This window comes from Macaca mulatta, chromosome 20 (assembly GCF_049350105.2).
Source record: "Macaca mulatta isolate MMU2019108-1 chromosome 20, T2T-MMU8v2.0, whole genome shotgun sequence".
Classification (NCBI taxonomy): Eukaryota; Metazoa; Chordata; class Mammalia; order Primates; family Cercopithecidae; genus Macaca; species Macaca mulatta.
Window position 1 is genome coordinate 24,576,114 of NC_133425.1, and position 19,393 is coordinate 24,595,506.

The window sequence follows — 19,393 nt, forward strand, 5'->3', positions numbered from 1 at the left end:
GCCTTCAGACTAGAACAGCTTCGGCCTCTGACACCCATGGCGTTGCTCACCTTCAGCAGCAACTGCAAGCACCTGCTTTGGACAGAGAACAAATACAGACTGTTTGGAATAAGGCGGCTCAAGAAAGTAGCTGTCTCAAAAAGGAGGATCACCAAACAGTGGTTATCATTGCCGACAGTGGATACCATTGCTGACAATGAAGCAGGCCTCCACAAGCTGCAAGGGGAAAATAAAAAACTGTCCACTAGTAATGGTTAGGAGAAATGTAAAGACACTGTTCAGAAGTCATCATGTCTTATTCTAGAAAAAGACATTGAAACAGATGCATTCAGTCAGAAATGTCAGACTTCAGTGACAATTTTGCAAGCATCCAGCATTGGTCATGAGATTGGAGGTGTTAACGGTAATCCATTTGAGGAGCTTCCACAAGGACCTAATAAATTAAAACAGCCAGTTAAGAAAATGGAAGTGTGGGCCGGTTGCGGTGGCTCATGCCTGTAATCCCAGGACTTTGGGAGGCTGAGGCGGGCGGATCACCTGAGGTCAGAAGTTTGAGACCAGCCTGGCCAACATGGCAAAACCCCATATCTACTAAAAATACAAAAAAAAAAAAAAAAAAAAAAATTAGCCAGGCGTGGTGGCGGGCGCCTGTAATCCCCGCTACTTGCGAGGCTGAGGCAAGAGAGTCGCTTGAACCTGGGAGGCAGAGGTTGCAGTGACCTGAGATCGCACCATTGCACTCCAGCCTGGGTGACAAGAATGAAACTCAATCTCAAAAAAAAAAAAAAAAAAAAAAAAAGCAAATGGAAAGAGCAGCTGGTGACCACAGTGGGTGCAGCATGGGGCAGTCCAACTCCAAGAAGAACTTTCTCACCTTCAAACAAAGCTTTTAACTGACAGTGATCATGATTTTAAACTTCAGATGAACTGTGGTGACCTGATCCAAAAAACCTAAGGGAATGAAACTCAACTCAAAAACCCGGGGCAGGAGTTAGCACACACGCAGCACAGCATCGCGCAGCAAGGACGGTCTCTTCCCACAGCTGGATATTTTACCCCAGCTCCCCAGAGAAGCACTTTCTTCACATGCCGCAGAGTCTCTTTACGCAAGTGAGTCTCCTCTATCGAGTGAGTCTTCTAAATTACTCCAAGGTATTGAAGAGCTAAGAAAATCACTGCAGGAAACAGATGCAACCATTAGATCCCTCCAAGGAGACAATCAGAGACTGTCTGATTCCATTGCTGCCACCTCAGAGCTAGAAAGAGAAGAACATAAATAATTGCATTCAGAAATTCAGCAGCTGAAGGAGAAACAAAATGTCTTACGCAGGTTACTTTAGGGGAAAAAAACCTTTTCATCAAATCCAAAAGTAGTAAATTACATTCTTAGAGCGAAAATCTCACTAATAAATGAATAAAAATGAGCTTTTGAGTCAGGCAGTCAGACACCTGGAGGAGAGAATATCAATCTTAGAAAAGCATACAGGTAAACTAAAACAGGACAATGAAAAAAACAGTAGAAACATCCGGGAGGGGGGGAAAAAAACAGGCCACGGGCAGTGGCTCACACCTGTAATCCCAGCACCCACCCGAGGAGGGTGGATCACAAGGTCAGGAGTTCAAGACCAGCCTGGCCAAGATGGTGAAACCCCCGTCTCTACTAAAAATACAAAAGTTAGCAGGGCACGGTGACAGGCACCTGTAATCCCAGCTACTCGGGAGGCTGAGGCAGGAGAACCGCTTGAACCCGGGGGTGTACAGAGGTTGCAGTGAGCTGAGATCCCGCCACTGCACTCCAACCTGGACGAGAGAGTGAGAAGACTCCGTCTCAAATATATACATATATACAAATATATATATATATATATATATATATATATATCAGGCATTACAAGAAATTAATATGCCAGATGTGGTGGCTCACGCCTATAATACCAGCACTTTAGGAGGCCAATGCAGGCGGGTCACACTTGAGCCCAGATGTTCAAGACCAGCCTAGGCAACATAGGAACACCTTGTCTCTCTATAGAAAATTTAAAAAATTAGCTGGGAATGGTAGCATGCATTTGTAGCCCCAGCTACTTTGGCAGCTGAGAAGGGAGAATTGCTTAAGCCCAGGAGTTCAAGGCTGCAGTGAGCTATGATGACGACAATATACTCCAGCCTGGACAACAGCGGGAGACTCTGTTTCAAAAAAAAAAAAAAAAAGTTAACAGTATTGGAGGTAAATCTAGTTTCTTCTGCAAACCAAATGGAAAATGCAAGCCAGGAAGCGAGCTTGAAGGTGAAATCATTAAATGAAAAACTGAATATGGGCCAGGTGCGTTGGCTCACACCTGTAATCCCAGCACTTTGGGAGGCTCAGGTGGGTGGATCACTTGAGGTCAGGAGTTCCAGACCAGCCTGGCCAACATGGTGAAACCCCATCTCTACTTTAAAAAAAAAAAAAAAAAAGAAAAGAAAAAAATTATGCAGGCGTGGTGGCAGGCGTCTGTAATCCCAGCTACTCAGGAGGCTGAGGTGGGAGAATCACTTGAGCCTGGGAGGCAGAGGTTGCAGTGAGCAGAGATCGCACCACTGCACTCCAGCCTGGGCAACAAAGTGAGACTTTGTCTCAAATAAACAAACAAACAAACAAACAAACAAAAATATATATCTATATATATATAACACAAAGTTTAGGAAACACACCAGCTTTCATACCCAGAGGAGCAGATGCCAATCCCTGCTCCTCTGCTGTGTCTCTTATGAGCCTGGCTGGACTGGGACCATGTGGGTCAGGGCATGGTCTGTCAAATGCTGCTGCAGAGGCTTTGCCCACATCTGCACCTCCGCTGACTTAACCTGGCCAGAGTGCAGGAGCTGGGCTGAAAGGCTGTCAAAGCAATGGATGATTCTCAGAGACTGTGAAAGATCAAGCCATGCTGTGTGTCTACTTTATCATTAAGTGGCCTTTAGGAAATAGTTATTTATTTGTTCTCAGGTTTGCTTTCCTTAAATTTTTTTTTTTTTTTTTTTTGAGACAGGACCCTGTCTCTATCACCCAGGCTGGCGTGCAGTGGAGCCATCTCAGCTCACTGCAACCTCCACCTCCCAGGGTCAAGCCATTCTCTCATCTCAGCCTCCTGAGTAGCTGGGATTACAGGCGCCCACCACCATGCCCAGCTAATTTTTGTATTTTTAGTAGAGATAAGGTTTCACCATTTTGGCCAGGCTGGTCTCCTGGCTTCAAGTGATCCGCCTGCCTTGGCCTCCCAAAGTGCTGGGATTACAGGTGTGAGTCATTGCACTCAGCCTCTTTAAATTTAATAAAAATATTCTTAATGATTTTAAGTGTCTTTGAAGGGCTGTAAAGGTATTCGCCCAACTTAAAACTGTGATTACTTCTTGTGAAGGTGGGTATTGGTGACATTGGAGGTTGTGGTCAAGGGATACTTCAGGTAGGGTTTATAATGGTTTTATTTTTTTGCAAGAAACAGGTATTTGTGTATACGTTGGCTAATTAAAATATTAATTTGTAGCCAGGCATGGTGGCTCATGCCTGTAATCCCAGCACTTTGGGAGGCTGAGGCAGAAGGATTCCTTGACCCTAGGAGTTTGAGACCAGCCTGGGCAACATAGTGAGATCTCGTCTCCACAAACAATAATTTAAAAAATTAGCTGTGCGTGGTGACGTGTGCCTGTAGTCCCAGATACTCCAGAAGCTGAGGCAGAGGATCCCTTGAGTCCAGGAGGTTGAGGCTGCAGTGGGCTGTGATCATGCCACTGCACACCAGCCTGTGCGACAAAGCAAGATCCTGTTTCAAAAAGAAAGAAAGAAAGAAAGAAAGAAATATATATATATTTGTGTTAAGGATCAAATATTAGAAACATCACAGGTGTATACTCCTCACGTAAGAAAAAAGATGAAGGGCACAAAAGTACAAGTTGCATAACATTTTAAAAATTAAATTTCCCTTTTTTGGCTACGTCTCACTCTCCTTTCCATTGCCTAGAAAACCACCTTATTGTTTACATTTTTTTAATCTTTAAAAACAAAGTGCATATTTGTATATATGTCAGTGTATTACTCTCTGATTTGCTTTCTATTTATTCTTATTTTATTATCATCATCATCATTATTTTGAGACAGAGTCTTGCTGTGTCGCCCAGGCTAGTTTGCAGTGACGTGATCATGGTTCACCGCAGGCTCAATATTGCAGGCCCAAGTGATCCTCCCACCTCAACCTCCCAAGTAGATGGGACCACAGGCATGTGCCACCACGCCCCGCTAATTTTTTAATTTTTTTTGAAGAGATGAGGTCTCCCTGTGCTGCCTAGGCTGGTCTCATACTTCTGAACTCAAGCAATCCTCCCACCTCCGTCCCCGCAAAGTGCTGGGATTACAGGCATCAGCCACTGTGCCTGCTGCTTTCTGGGAAAAAAAGAGAAATATATATATGTGTGTATGTATATCTCACTACTTCTTGGACATCTTTTCAAATTTTCAAATGTGAATGGGATTTCATCATTATCTTTTTTTTTTTAGAGACAGGGTCACACTCTGTCATCCAGATTGGCATGTAGTGGCACAGTCATAACCTATGGCAACCTCAAACTGCCAGGTTCAGCTATTCCTCCTGCCTCAGCCTCCCAAAGTGCTGGGATTACAAGCATAAGCCACCACACCAGGCCATCTTATTCTTTCTTTTTTTGTTTAAGATGGAGTCTTGCTCTGTCACCCAGGCTGGAGTGCAGTGGCGCGATCTCGGCTCACTGCAACCTCTGCCTCCCGGGTTCATGCCATTCTCCTGCCTCAGCCTCCCGAGTAGCTGGGACTACAAGCACCCACCACCACAGCCGGCTAATTTTTTTTTTTTTTTTTTTTTAGTAGAGACGGGGTTTCACCGTGTTAGCCAGGATGGTCTCGATCTCCTGACCTCGTGATCCGCCTGCCTCGGCCTCCCAAAATGCTGGGATTACAGGCGTGAGCCACTATGCCCGACCCAGGCCATCTTATTCTTTCTAAAAGCAAATGTTCATCCTATGCATATACTGTAATTTATTTAACTAGCTCCTACTTGTCAGCATTTAAGTCGTTTGTGCCCCAAATCCTAGGAAATGTTCATGGACAACTCCCCTGTTTATTTCCTCAAGGACCTCTCCAAATTTTTATCACTTTGCTCAGGCATGATCATGCCTTATTAAGACATTAGAGACCAGCAGTCAAGACCCCCATTCCTGTATCCCACCATCCTTTCTTCATTCATCTCTACTCCTTCCCTTTTGTTTCAGAGGAAAGGGATCCAGCTTTGTAGTTGAAGGCTAACAGTCCCCTGGACATTATCTATTCAGACTTCTTCAAAGACCTCATTCTACTAATCTCCCATTCTGCTTTGTCTTTCATCTGCCTCTGTCCCTAAGCACATGAGCATGGCTGTTTCTCCTGATACATCACATTCTCCTTTCAGCTCCTCCAGCAACCAACCACTTTATCTCCCTGTCTCTCTATCATCTGAAAGAATTCTTTACTCTTTATAACTGTCTCATTTTGTATTGACTTCTTTTTGAAAGTTCTACGAAATCTTTTCTCATTTATGCCCCAGGAATCTTCTCATGGCTAAATCCAATGCATATATATTTCTGTCTTCGGTTCACTTAAGTCTGATAAATGTTAACCACATATTCCACATACTTATTCTTTAAATTTCTTTTTTTTTTTTTTTTTTTTTTTGAGACGGAGTCTCACTCTGTCACCCAGGCTGGAGTGCAGGGGCGTGATCTTGGCTCACTGCAACTTCTGCATCCCGGGTTCAAGCGATTCCGCTGCCTCAGCCTCCCAAGTAGCTGAGATTACAGGCGTGTGCCACCATGCCCAGCTAATTTTTTTGTATTTTTAGTAGAGACGGGGGTTTCACCATGTTGGCCCGGATGGTCTCCATCTCCTGACCTTGTGATCCGCCCGCCTCGGCCTCCCAAAGTGCTGGGATTACAGGCGTAAGCCAACGTGCCCGGCCTCATTCTTTAAATTCTTTCTGTCTTCTTCATTTTTAGTGATACCACTCTCCCCAGGTTCCCTTCCTCACACCAGACCCTTCTTTCTCAGTCTCTTTTGTGGCTTCTTCTTCTGACACCTCTTAACTGTAAATATACTTCAAAGTACCATCTTTAACTAACAGGATCTTCTCATTCTCCCTGCAGTCTCAGGGCCAGCTCATCCACTCCCATGATTCTGCTCTCACTGGTATGTCAATAACATCTGAATGTCTATGTCTAACCACCTCATTCTCCTGATGCCACACTGATTTATCTAATTGTCTGCTCGTCTATCAGGATGTCCATAAGCATCTCAAAGTCAACATGTCTAAAAAGAAGCATCACCGGGTGCGGTGGCTCACGCCTGTAATCCCAGCACTTTGGGAGGCTGAGGCAGGCGCATCACGAAGTCGGGAGATCGAGGCCATCCTGGCTAACAAGGTGAAACCCCGTCTCTACTAAAAATACAAAAACTTTAGCTGGGCATGGTGGCGGGTGCCTGTAGTCCCAGCTACTCAGGAGGCTGAGGCAGGAGAATGGCATGAACCCGGGAGGCAGAGATTGCAGTGAGCCGAGATCGCACCACTGCACTCCAGCCTGGGTGACAGAGCAAGGCTCTGTCAAATAAATAAATAAATAAATAAATAAATAAATAAATAAAAATAAAAGAAGCATCATGCCTTTAATCCCAGCACTTTGGGAAGCTGAGGTGGGTGGATCACTTGAGGTCAGGAGTTCAAGACAAGCCTGGCCAACATGGTGAAACCCTGTCCCTACTAAAAATACAAAAAATTAGCCGGGCATGGTGGTGCACGCCTGTAATTTCAGATACTTGGGAGGCTGAGGTAGGAGAATAGCTTGAGTCTAGGAGGCGGAGGTTGCAGTGAGCCAAGATTGTGTCACTGCACTCCATCCAGCCTGGGCGACAGAGCAAGACTCCAACTCAAAAAAACATTTTTTTTTAATCAGCTAGACGTGTTGGCACATGCATGTAGTCTTAGCGAGGCACGCTCGTGTGTGTGTATCCAGAGGCTAAAGTGGGAGGATTTCCTAAGCCCAGGAGGTAGAGGCTGCAGTAAGCCATGATTGTGCCACTGTACTCTAGTCCGAGTGACTGAGTGAGACCCTGTTCAAATAATAATAATAGAAAAGTGAAAGAAACTCAATATATTCCATTATACCCTTCTTATCACCCAAGGAAGAGGCCTCGGAACCATGACTGATTTCTCTCTTTCTCTCTCCCTTTTATTTTTGAGACAGAGTCTCACTTTGTCACCTGGGCTGGAGTGCAGTGGCACGACTTTGACTCCACCTCCCGGGTTCAAGCAATTTTCATGCCTCAGCCTCCTGAGTAGCTGGATTACAGGTATGCACCACCACAGCCGGCTAATTTTTTTGTATTTTTAGTAGAGATGGGGTTTCACCATGTTAGCCAGGTTGGTCGCGAACTCCTGACTTCAGATGAACTGCCTTCCTCGGCCTAACAAGGTGCTGTCTCTCTCTCTCTTTCACACCCCCTTCATATGCAATGAACCAACAAATATATCACATTTTGTTCCTCTTTTCCCTGTCCCCATGTCTGTGGTTCATTCCTTCCTGTCCTTATATGGACTGGTGCCATTGACTCCTTAGTGATCTTGCTGGTTCTACTCTTGGCCTCCCTTGAATCCATTCTCCACACCACCATGAGGGTGGACTTTCTAGCATGAAAATCTGATAACGTTGCTTCCCTACTTTAAGTTATTTCAGGAGTTCCCACAGCCTGCGGTCCAAACTTTAGCAGGGTATTTGAGGCCTTGCCTTCGAGAGCCTTGCTTTCTACTCGCAGGCCACCTTCCAGCCACATGTTACTTCTTGCAAACCCCAAACAGACTATTACCCAAATAACTTTAAACCCATAAGCCTAATCATAGCAGGGTGATGCCTTTAACAAAGTTTGCACCAGAAATGTTTTATTTTTTATTTTGTTTTATTTATTTATTTATTTATTTTGAGACAGAGTCTTGCTGTGTCACCCAGGCTGGAGTGCAGTGGGGCAGAGTCTCGGCTCACTGCAGCCTCCACCTCCTGGGTTCAACACCTAACCAGGAGAAAGAGGACCACAGAGTGAGGTAGTCATCGAAAACATGAGCTTTACAGATGTCCCCCAGGATGGCCAATACAGGTAATTGAGGGACCTGTGTGGCACTTGTATAGGAATAGTGGGTCTCCACTGGGGTGTGAGTAATCAATGACTGTGGTGATAGGGAAACAGGGGTGGAGGTGTGAAGGGATGATGTGCATTTTCCACTTTGTCACTTAAATAAAGGTTCTTCCAGGAGCACATATGCCTCTTGAGCCTGCTGTTTGGGGATATCAGAGAAGTGGAAGATTCTATTAATGCCTTCTCCAAGAGCCCGTGGGGCACTGTGGATTCTGAAATGTGAAATGAGTACCCTGATCACTACCAGTAATGTGTAGGACTTCCAAGAGTACACAGAATGCCATAGTGAGGACTTGTATTGTGGCCTTAGTATATGTAGATGTAGAGATATCTTTTGTTGTTGTTGTTGTTAATTGAGACAGAGTCTTGCTCTGTCGCCCAGGCTGGAGTGCAGTGATACAATCTCAGCTCACTGCAACCTCCGCCTCCTGGGTTCAAGTGATTCTCAGGCCTCAGCCTCCCAGGTAGCCAGCTAATTTTTGTATTCTCAGTAGAGACTGCCATGTTGGCCAGGTTGGTCTCGAACTCCTGACTTCAAGTGATCCTCCCGCCTTGACCTCACAAAATGCTGAGATTACAGGTGTAAGCCACCACACCTGACCATTTTAAAAACATGAGTTGCCTATTACCTTGGTTTATATTTTCAGTATTTATGAGGCAAGAGATTCCCAAAGTTCTTTATTAGCACAAAGGGAACAATTCTTAGACAATGGCCCAAGGGTTTGTTATTAATATGGAGATGGAGTCATTTGTTGGCTAGGGCATTGCTGTGGTCTGAATGTTTCTGTCTCCCTGAAACTCAAATGTTGATATTTTAACTCCCAAGGTATTAGGATGTGGGGCTCTTGTGACGTGATCAGGGCACAAGGGCAGAGTTATCATGAATGTGATTAGCGTTCTTATAAGACAGACCCGAGAGAGACACCTCGCTCCTTTGACCAAGTAAGGAAACAGCAAGACAGCACCGTCTATGAGTCAGAAAGCAGGCCCTCACCAGACACAGAGTCTGCCTTGACCTTGGACTTGCCAGCCTGCAGAACCATGATACATAAATTTCTGTGGTTTATTTTTATGTATGTATGTGTTTATTTTTTGAGAAAGGGTCTCTCTCTGTCACCAAGGCTAGAGTGTAGTGGCACAATCATAGCTCACTGTAGTCTTGAACTCCTGGACTCAAGTGATCCTCCCCATCTCAGCCTAGTCCCAAGGTTGGGACTACAGGCACACTCCACCATACCCAGTTAGTTTTTTAATTTTTTTTTGTAGAGATGGGGTTTCGCCACATTGCCCAGACTGGTCTTGAATTCCTGAGCTAAAGTGATCTTCCCACCTTAGTCTCCCAAAGTGCTGGGATTAAAGGTATTAGCCACTGTGCCCAGCCATTCTTTCATTTATAAGTATAAACTTAGTTTACGGTATTTTGTTATAGCAGCCAAAATGGACTAAGATAGCCATTCAGTGCTTACTGCTTGAAGTGTAGCCACTTGTGCTGACCTCTGGGTTTCATTCTTTGTAAGAAACATGCTGGTTAAGGGATGGAAAACAGCAACATCGTACTGAGCAACATTGCACTATTGTATAATGGTGGCAATGACATCCACGAAGAATATGGACTTTTGGCTGGGTGCAGTGGTTCACACCTGTAATCCCAGCATTTTGGGAAGCTGAGGTGGGCAGATCACCTGAGGTCAGGAGTTTGAGACCAGCCTGGCCAACATGGCAAAACCCTGTCCTGCTAAAAATACAAAAATTAGCCAGGCGTGGTGGCAGGTGCCTGTAATCACAGCTACTTGGGAGGCTGAGACCCGGGAGGCGGAGGCTGCAGTGAGCCGAGATCGTGCCATTGCACTCCAGCCTGGGCAACAAGAGCGAGACTCTGTCTCAAAAAACAAAACAAAACAAAAAATTTCCTCAAAGGAGGATGCCATAAATATAATGTTATACCTGTACTCTTGGAGAAAGGTGGATGCCATCAAGATCCTGCCTGCAGAGATTGTGTGTGATGGCAGAGGTGTTTAGATACCCTGTGGGAATGGTAGCAAAGTAAAGATGGTAGCAAAGCATCCCTTTGGAGGTCAAGGAAAACTGACTGAGAGGTCCTTGAAATAGACAGAGCCAAAACCATACGATAGCAAAATATGTCCCATATTTCAATTTAGTGGGATTCCAGGTGTCCAGGTGGTTTCTTCTTCTTCTTCTTTTTTTTTTGAAATGGAGTTTCACTCTTGTCATCCAGGCTAGAGTCTAATGGCATGGTCTCGGCTCAGTGCAACCTCCGCCTCCTGGGTTCAAGTGATTCTCCTGCCTCAGCCTCCTGAGTACCTGGGATTGCAGGTGCCCCCCACCATGCCTGGCTAAGTTTTGTATTTTTAGTAGAGATGGTGTTTCATCATGTTGGCCAGGCTGGTCTCAAACTCTTCACCTCAGGTGAGCTACCCACCTCGGCCTCCCAAAGTGCTGGGATTACAGGCATAAGTCACCATGCCTGGCCGGATTCCAGGTGTTGTAAGGGTCTCCCCACCCCTATCCAAATTCTCTCAAGCTACAGGGGTTTTTTTGTCATCAGATCACATGTGGTGTGAATCTTCTCAGAGGTTATGGGGAAAGGGAGACCAGCAGCCTGCTCTGTGGGTAGCCATCCTCCTTCTCCAGGGAATGCTAGTCAATCTACTAGTGTTGTGGTCCACACCCAGTAAATTCACTTTGTCTAGAGTCCAAGTAACCAAATTTCCCTGAATTACCAGCTGTTTTGAATCAAAGGCTCACCCAGCAACAAAGGTGTGCCAATACATCTGCCTCCACCTTCTTCTAGTCACCTTCAGTCTCACCGTCCAGACCTATGGGATTAACACCTTGTACTACTTACTGTTCGACGTTATCCACTAACACCCATGGAATGTAGACACTGCCAAGCTGGGAGATGATGCTTGCGCGTGGTTTGTATTACTTTTTTGGCAGAGGATGACTCCAAGAAAATGGTGTATTCAGCCCATTACCAATACCCCTGGCAAAACTTCCTAACCTCAGCCATTCCCCACTGTCATTTCTGCCTTGACTATCAATGAACTCTTGTGCCTCCACTGAATACTAAGCAAGCATTTGCTATCCGATCTCACCCCAAGGTGTGTATTCTGGGTTTCTGTTATGTTGCTTTTTTTTGTTGTTGTTTAATTTATATAGAAAGCTAGTTTCATTGGCTTGTGGTTCTGCAGGCTTTACAGGAAACATGGTGCTGGCGTCTGCTCAGCTTGTAAGCAGGGAAGCGAGAACATGCATGTTTTACTTTGTGTTTCTGAGTCGTTTCACTTAAGATAATGGCCCCCAGTTGCAACCATGTTGAGTTCTGCATGGCTGGGGGCCTCAGGAAACTTACAGTTATGGTGGAAGGGGAAGCAGGCACATCTTACATGGCGGCAGAAGAGAGAGAGCTATTTTGCTTTTTTAAATGGGTGTGAATCAAAGTTCTTTTTTTTTTTTTTTTTGAGACTGAGTCTCGCTGTGTCTCCCAGACTGGAGTGCAGTGGCACGATCTCGGCTCACTGCAAGCTCCACCTCCCGGGTTCACGCCATTCTCCTGCCTCAGCCTCCCAAGTAGGTGCCCACCACCACGCCCGGCTAATTTTTTGTATTTTTAGTAGAGACGGGGTTTCACCGTGTTAGCCAGGATGGTCTCGATCTCCTGACCTCATGATCCACCTACCTCAGCCTCCCAAAGTGCTGGGATTACAGGCGTGAGCCACCATGCCCAGCCTTTAAGAATGGATATTCTTAAAGTATATCCATTGCCTGTGTCCAACACCTGACAGATAATCAAATGGAATACAGAAGCATAGTTCTTCTTTTATTTATAAAATATTTTATAACAAAACTAGTAAAAAATATATGCATCTTGAATATGCATCATAATGAAACAGACACAGGTGAACTCACTCCCACCTGAGAAACTGAGAATGTGTCTATGTGCTCCTTCCCTGCCTCTCCCTACCCTCTCGTGTGCTACCGTCCCCACTCCCTAGAGGTCATCAATGTCCTGACTTTTTTTCTTCTCAGGTCTTGGCTTTTCTGTATAGTATTTTACCGTATGTGTATGTTTCTCTAAACAACATTAGTTTTACTTGGTTTGAACTTTACAAAAGTGTTGTTAGACTTCCTTCTTTCACTGAACATCACGTTTCTGAAATTCAGCCCTTGATGCTACCTGAGAGTTCGAGTTCATTGATTTTTACTGCCACGTGGTTTCCCATTGTATTACTTTTCCACACGCTACTCCTTTCACTACATTTCAAAGGCGATCATGTCTCCAAAGCTCTTAGCACAGTCCCTGGCATGGACAGCACTTAACAAAGTTTTGTTAAACTGTTGCGTGACAACGAGCCCAGACTGAACGTAACAACTGACGTTTGCTTCTGGCTGGATTCTCTGTCCTTAAAATTTCGTGATGAGTCACAAGAAACTTAGGTGGCCTCTCCAGGCACCTAAGACTACACTTCCCAGAAAGCATCGCGGTACTCTGCTACTGATTTTAGTTTCCTTTTTCCATCAGCAAACTTCCGGGTGGGTGGGCGGGGCCAAAAGACTTAGCCAATGAGTACCTTTGTAGGCTGAGAGGGCGGGATAAATGCCCAATGAGCGACTCGGAAGAGGAGCCAATAAGCGGAGAGGTTGCTGGGGCAGCCGGCGTGGGCGGTGTCACTGAACTGGGCCACCTGAGCCAGGTGGAGTGTTACTCTTCTCTTCTGCCTTCTGCCTGTGACTAGCGCCGTCCCCCGCCGCCCGTCGACCCCGATTCCAGGTCCCTGGCGGACACATCGCCCTGGGACCTCCACGCCCATGGCCACTAGGCAGAGGGAGTGTTCCTTCACCTCCTGCTCTTACACCTCGAGCTGCAACGCGGACGACGAGGGCATGCGCAGCACCTGCGAAGATGCTTCCCTGTGCAAGAAGTGACTGCCAGGCGCGGAGTTCGGGGCCGGCATCGGGAGCACGGGCCTAGGTGGGAGGCGGGCCTGCGTCTGAAGAATGCGCTTGGAGGCTGGCAGGTTGCAGCTCCCGCCTCGCACGACCCTCGCTTCCCAACTGTGAAATGCACAGAACAGGGCTTCATTTATTTAACGAATCGTTTCTGAGCTCCTGCTGTGAGCCGGGCATGGAACAAGCGCCTGAACCAGGGAGACGGGGTCTTGGCGTTCTCGGAGCTAAACGCTGCTAGAAAGACAAACATGATGCACTTAACTACTGTCTTGGTAGATTATGAGCATGAGTGGTGCAGGTTCTCTCTCTTGTAGGTATGATCCCCGTTGTGCACCTGAAACTCAGGCGATGAATTTCAGTGAAGGAAATGACCTGTCTAGGGCCACATAATACTGTTTGAAAAGCCAGTACCACACTGAGTCTCCACTATTAAGGGTGTGGTGGTGAGGGTGGGGTCGTAGGGAGCACAGGTGTCAGAGAAAGAGAAAACATGAGGCTTGAGTGTCCTCCATTTATTCACTCATTCATTCTACAAAAATTGAGAGCTTACTTTGTGCCAGGGTCTTATTTGGGCTAGTTGGTGGGGATTCAATAATGGGAATACGCCAAGAACAAGACAGACATGCTACCTGACGTACTGGAATGCACGGTTTAGTTGGGAAAGACTGACAAGAAATACTTATCCGTGAGATACATAATTAAAATTTGGTGTTGTGCACTGAGAAATACCGCGGTGTCATTAGAGTTTGTAATTTAGTAATGTTTAAACTGAGAGCAAAAGGCTTCAAAAATAGGGATGTAGGCCAGACGCGGTGGCCCACGCTTGTAATCCCGGCACTTTAGAAGGCTAAGGCGGGCGGATCACCTGAGGTCAGGAGTTTGGGACCAGCCTGATCAACATGGAGAAACCCCATCTCTACTAAAAATATAAAATTAGCCGAGCATGGTGGCGGGTGCCTGTAATCCCAGCTACTCAGAAGGCTGAGGCAGGAGAATCGCTTGAACCCGGAAGGCAGAGGTTGCAGTGAGCTGAGACTGCGCCTTTGGACTCCAGCCTGGACAGCAAGAGCAAAACTCCATCTCAATGATAATATATTAATAATAATGTAGGAGAGTGCTCAGGCAGCACAAGGGAGGAGTATGAACTGTTAGAGGATCTCAAAGAATGCCTTCTAGGTGAGAGATGTAGGCTTGCCACATAGGGATTATAGAGTGGGGAAAACCAAAGTTTTGAACTAAGCCTTGCACTTTCTGTAGGTTCCTGGAGACTAAGTTGTCATTCAGAGCATGGATTCTGGAACCAAAGTCTGTCAAACTTAGTGCCACTCACTAGCTGTGTAAAATGGGGGAAGTTACAGACCGGGTGCGGTGACTCACGCCTGTAATCCCAACACTTTGGGAGGCTGAGGCCGGCGGATCACGAGGTCAGGAGATCGAGACCATCCTGGCGAACACAGTGAAACCCTATCTCTACTAAAAATACAAAAAAATTAGGTGGGCGTGGTGGCGAGCGCCTGTAGTCCCAGTTTGGGAGGCTGAGGCAGGAGAATGGCATGAACCCAGGAGGCAGAGCTTGCAGTGAGCTGAGATCTCCCCGCTGCACTCCAGCCTGAGGATAGAGCGAGACTCCGTCCAGCAAAAAAAGGGGGGAAGTCACTAAACCATTCTGCGCCTCAGTTTTCTGATCTGTAAAATGGGGATGATAATACTACCTACTTCATAGGTGGTTGTGAAGATTAAATGATATTTAATGTTAGTACAGCACTGCAGTAGTATCTGGCATATTGTTGGCAGTGGTTGATTAAATAGATAAATACACAAATATTAAAGACAGTCCCTGGTGAAATTTGTGACCTTAAATGGATCACAATCAGCGTTATCTCTTCTCTAGTTTTCATTTGTTATTGGCCACATCTATAGCACTGTTTATTTTATTTCAATTAATTAATTTATTTTTTGAGACAGGGTTTAGGCTCTTTCGCCCAGGCTGGAATGCAGTGGCGTGATCATGACTCACTGCAGCCTCAACCTCCTGGGCTCAAGTGATCTTCCAGCCTAAGCCCTCCAAGTAGCTGGGACTATTGGCTCATGCCACCACGCCTGGCTACTTTTTTTATTTTTTTGTAGAGACAGGGTCTCACTTTGTTGCCCAGATTGGTCTCAAACTCCTGGGCCCAAGCTGTCCTCCTGTGTCAGCCTCCCAAAGTGCTGGGACTACAGGCGTGAACTACTGCACCTGGCCTATACCACTGATTAATTAGAAATGATTTTTTTCCTGGCCATGTGCAGTGGCACATACCTGTAATCCTAGCACTTTGGGAGGCTGAGACGGGTGCATCACTTGAAGCCAGGAGTTCGAGACCAGCCTAGCCAACATGGTGAAACCCTGTCTCTACTAAAAATACAAAAATTAGTCATGCATGGTGGCACTCTCCTGTGATCCCAGCTATTTGGGAGGCTGAGACATGAGAATCGCTTGCACCTTGGAGATGGAGATTGCAGTGAACTGAGATCATGCCACTGCACTCCAGCCAGGGTGATAGAGTGAGACCCTGTCTCTAAAAATTATAATAATAATAAAAGTAATAATTTTTCTCATATTGACTGCTATTTGTGAAGAGAATCTGAAGTGACATTAAAATTGTCAGAAATAAAATTCTGTTTAGTAGCACATTAGGGTTAGCACATTTGTTGGTAATATTTTCTGCAAACTTGCTTATATAAAAATAGTAAGTTATAAAATAGTTCAAACAGAAAGAAAAGTACAGAGAAATAGAGCATGCCCCTCCTTGACTCTCTGTTGGATAGTTTTGATAATTTCAGGTTTTCTCTGCATCAGTTTCTGATGCCCTCTTGGTCTACAAACATCTAAACATAATAGGGGAAGGTTTGGTTTGGAGCTGCAGAGAATATAAAGCAGCCCTTCCTAACCTGAACAGCATAGCCTGGGAGGCCTAAGAAAAATTCAGATGTTCAGGGCCCACTGTAGTCCAGTGAATCAGAATCTTCTGGATCAAGTCCAGGATAATAAAGACCATAGGTGTTTACCATCTTAGTGCATTTTACAAGAGCTTTTTTTTTTTTTTTGAAACAAAGTCTCGCTCTGCTGCCCAGGCTGGAGTGCAGTGGCGCGATCTCAGTTCATTGTAACCTTCGCCTCCCGGGTTCAAGCGATTCCTCTGCCTCAGCCGCCTGAGTAGATGGGATTACAGGCTCATGCCATCACACCCAGCTAATTTTTGTGTTTTTGGTAGAGACGGGGTTTCACCATATTGGCCAGGCTGGTTGGGAACTCCTGCACTCAAGTGACCCGTCCGCCTCGGCCTCCCAGAGTGCTGGGATTACAGGCGTGAGCCACTGAGCCCGGCTTTTTTATTTTTTTTTAAAATTTCGCTAGGTTTTCCCTCGCCTGAAAAAACATGCAAAGAGATTGTAAGAAGTTAATGGTTTAAGACATTCTGCAGGACTCCGTGTCTTTCAGGTTCTGTAATGTATTAAACCTTTAGATCTTGTTCAAAAGGCATGATGTGAAATAAGGATTGCTTGCACGAATCACGGGCAAATTACTCTTTCTGCCTCAGTTTCTTAATCTTTAAGATAGGGGTTATTAGGGTAACCTGCTTTTTGGGTGTGAGGGTTAAAAGAGATAATTGATGCAGAGCAGTTAGCACAGAATCTGGCCCAAAGTGAAGACCCCAGTAAATGATTGCATGTTTTCATTTTCCTCCAGACCGAATATTATTTTGTTGAAGTTGCTGAATATGCAGTAGATATGAGTCAGGCCGGTTCCTGCTGTCCTGAGTGAGTTACAACCATAAAATTCCTAAGATAACATTTTAAAAGCCAGTCAGTCTCCGAGGGCACTGATATTTCTGTTTCGTTTGCTTCCTCCTTTGGTACAGAGTCCTTCTGGGGATAAGGAGGATGTTACCCGTCTCAGAGGGTTACTGCGAAGGTGAAACGTGGAGTGCTGGTTCCAGCCATGCTTAGCATATAGAAGGTGTTCAGAATTGGTAGTTACTGTTCTCACCACCCCCATTGTCATCAAACCATTAGCAGCAGCAGCAGCAGCAGCATCATGAACTTATGCGATGAGGTCGAGATTTTCTGATTAGATACATTAGGTTTATATCCATATGACTCAGCAGATATCAGTAGACTACTTCCCATGGTAGCTGACTTCCCCACCCTTCTCTCCTCTCCTTGTGATGTCCATCATGCTGTGCCCCAGAGTTTTTTCTCCTCACTTTTGTTTACCTGTGACCCAACCATCCCACCGCTCCCTCACTATGTCCTCTGCAATTACCACTCCATAATCAATAGCCGCCTCTATTTCCTCAGCCTCTCCTTAGCCATTCCCTCCCTCCCTTTGCCATCACCCTGACCCTTCCCCAGGAATATCCCGGTCTTGAAGCCCTCTCCCGTGGCTCCTCCTTCTTCTGGTCCCCTGTGTATCTCGGGATCAGAGGTTTGAGCTTTGTGTCCTCCTGTGTATGTCCCCCGTCTCATTCCATGGAGATCCTTCCTGCCCAGCTGGAGCCCTCCTGGTTGCTGTTGTTCACCTTCTCCTGGTCATTCACCTCATTCATGGAAGACTGGGGTGCCTGGCCCCTAGTGTCCTCTACCGCAATTCATGACATCACCCTAGGTGACCTCAGTGTCCACATAGAGCCTGTGCATGGGGCACTCACTTTCTTGAAGGCCTGGTCTGCCGTGATAACCTCTCCGCATCTGATTCTGTCACCCATTTTTTCCTTGACACCCTGTGTTTTTATCCTGATCCTGCGCTGCCTCACAGATGAGAGTGCAACACCGTCCAACCCTGACCCCTTTTTCCAAGTTGCTTGACCAGTTCTTTCCCACTTCCCATGCTGTGCCCATTTCTCCTTAGCATCTTCTCGGTTTTCTGTATTCTAATCCCAGCACTTTGGGAGGCCGAGGTGAGCGGATCACAAGGTCAAGAGATCCAGACCATCCTGGCCAACATGGTGAAACCCCGTCTCTACTAAAAATACAAAAATTAGCTGGGTGTGGTGACGCATGCCTGTAGTCCCAGCTACTCAGGAAGCTGAGGCAAGAGAATTGCTTGAACCCGGGAGGTGTTCAGCTCAGCTCAGTTGCAGTGAGCTGAGATCATGCCACTGCAGTCCAGCCTGGTGACAGAGCAAGGCTCTGTTTAAATTAAAAAAAAAAAAAGGAATAAAAGCGTGGCTACTCGATAGGCAGAGCAGCTCTGCAAGATTATGTCCAACAGGAAAACAACACGACGTCACTGTGGGTGCCAAAACAAGGGCTTGCCAGGCAGAGGACAACAGCGTGAGCAGAGGCATGGAGCTGCAGCAGAACTGTGTGTTAGGTGAACCTGACGCAGGGTCGGGAGTGGGCACCAGGAGAGAGTTCCGGACAGGTTGTCACACACTGAATCCCCAAGTGGAAGGTCCCAAGGAGTACAGGTTTTATCCTGAGGGATTTTAAGTGGGGAACTGACATGATCTAGATTAGTATTAAAAAAGTCCCCAGCAGCTGTGTGGGAGAAGGGTTGGTGACAAAGGGGAAGCCTCCTTTTCTTTCTCACACCCACAGCCCCTGCACCTGCTGTCCTTGCTCATCTGATCTGCAACACATCCATATTCTACCCGCGGTCGGGGTGATTTTTCAGAATCACAAATCTTATCTCGTCACTTACTAAAACCTTTCAGTTGCCTATCAGCTACCAGTTAAAAATCTGTATTTTGTTACATGACGTACATACTGTGCCTTTCATGATCTGGTCTCTCCAGCCTGATACCTGGCTACCAACTTGAAATCTCCACTTAGATGTCTCTGAATTATCTCAAATTTACTATTTGCAAAACTATGCTTAACGATCACCTCCCCATGTTCTACTGCCCCGTCCAAGCCCCAACTTAGTGAATGGTTTCATAGTTCATTCAGTTCGGAAGTTTAAAAGGTAGGTGCCATCTTGGAACTGCCTTTTTTTTTTTTTTTTTTTTTTTTTTTTTGAGACAGGGCCTCGCTCTGTCATCCAGACTGGAGCGCAGTGGTACAATCATAGCAGCCTCGACTTCCCGGGCTCAAGCGATCCTCCCTCCTCAGCTTCCACAGGTGCGCGCTACCTCGCCTGGCTAATTTTTGTATTTTTTGTAAAGGCAGGGTTTTGCCATGTTGCACAGACTGGTCTTGAACTCATGGACTGAAGTGATC

The 19,393-nt window shown here is 46.0% G+C and overlaps 1 long non-coding RNA gene across 1 annotated transcript; it reads left to right on the forward strand.

The window, feature by feature from the left end:
* Positions 1–12,906: 12,906 nt before the first annotated feature.
* On the forward strand, positions 12,907–18,395 carry LOC144338138 (uncharacterized). The gene is made up of 3 exons (XR_013411984.1): positions 12,907–13,503; positions 16,920–16,990; positions 17,092–18,395. It is a non-coding gene; the product is annotated as an uncharacterized LOC144338138 (long non-coding RNA).
* Positions 18,396–19,393: the final 998 nt, after the last annotated feature.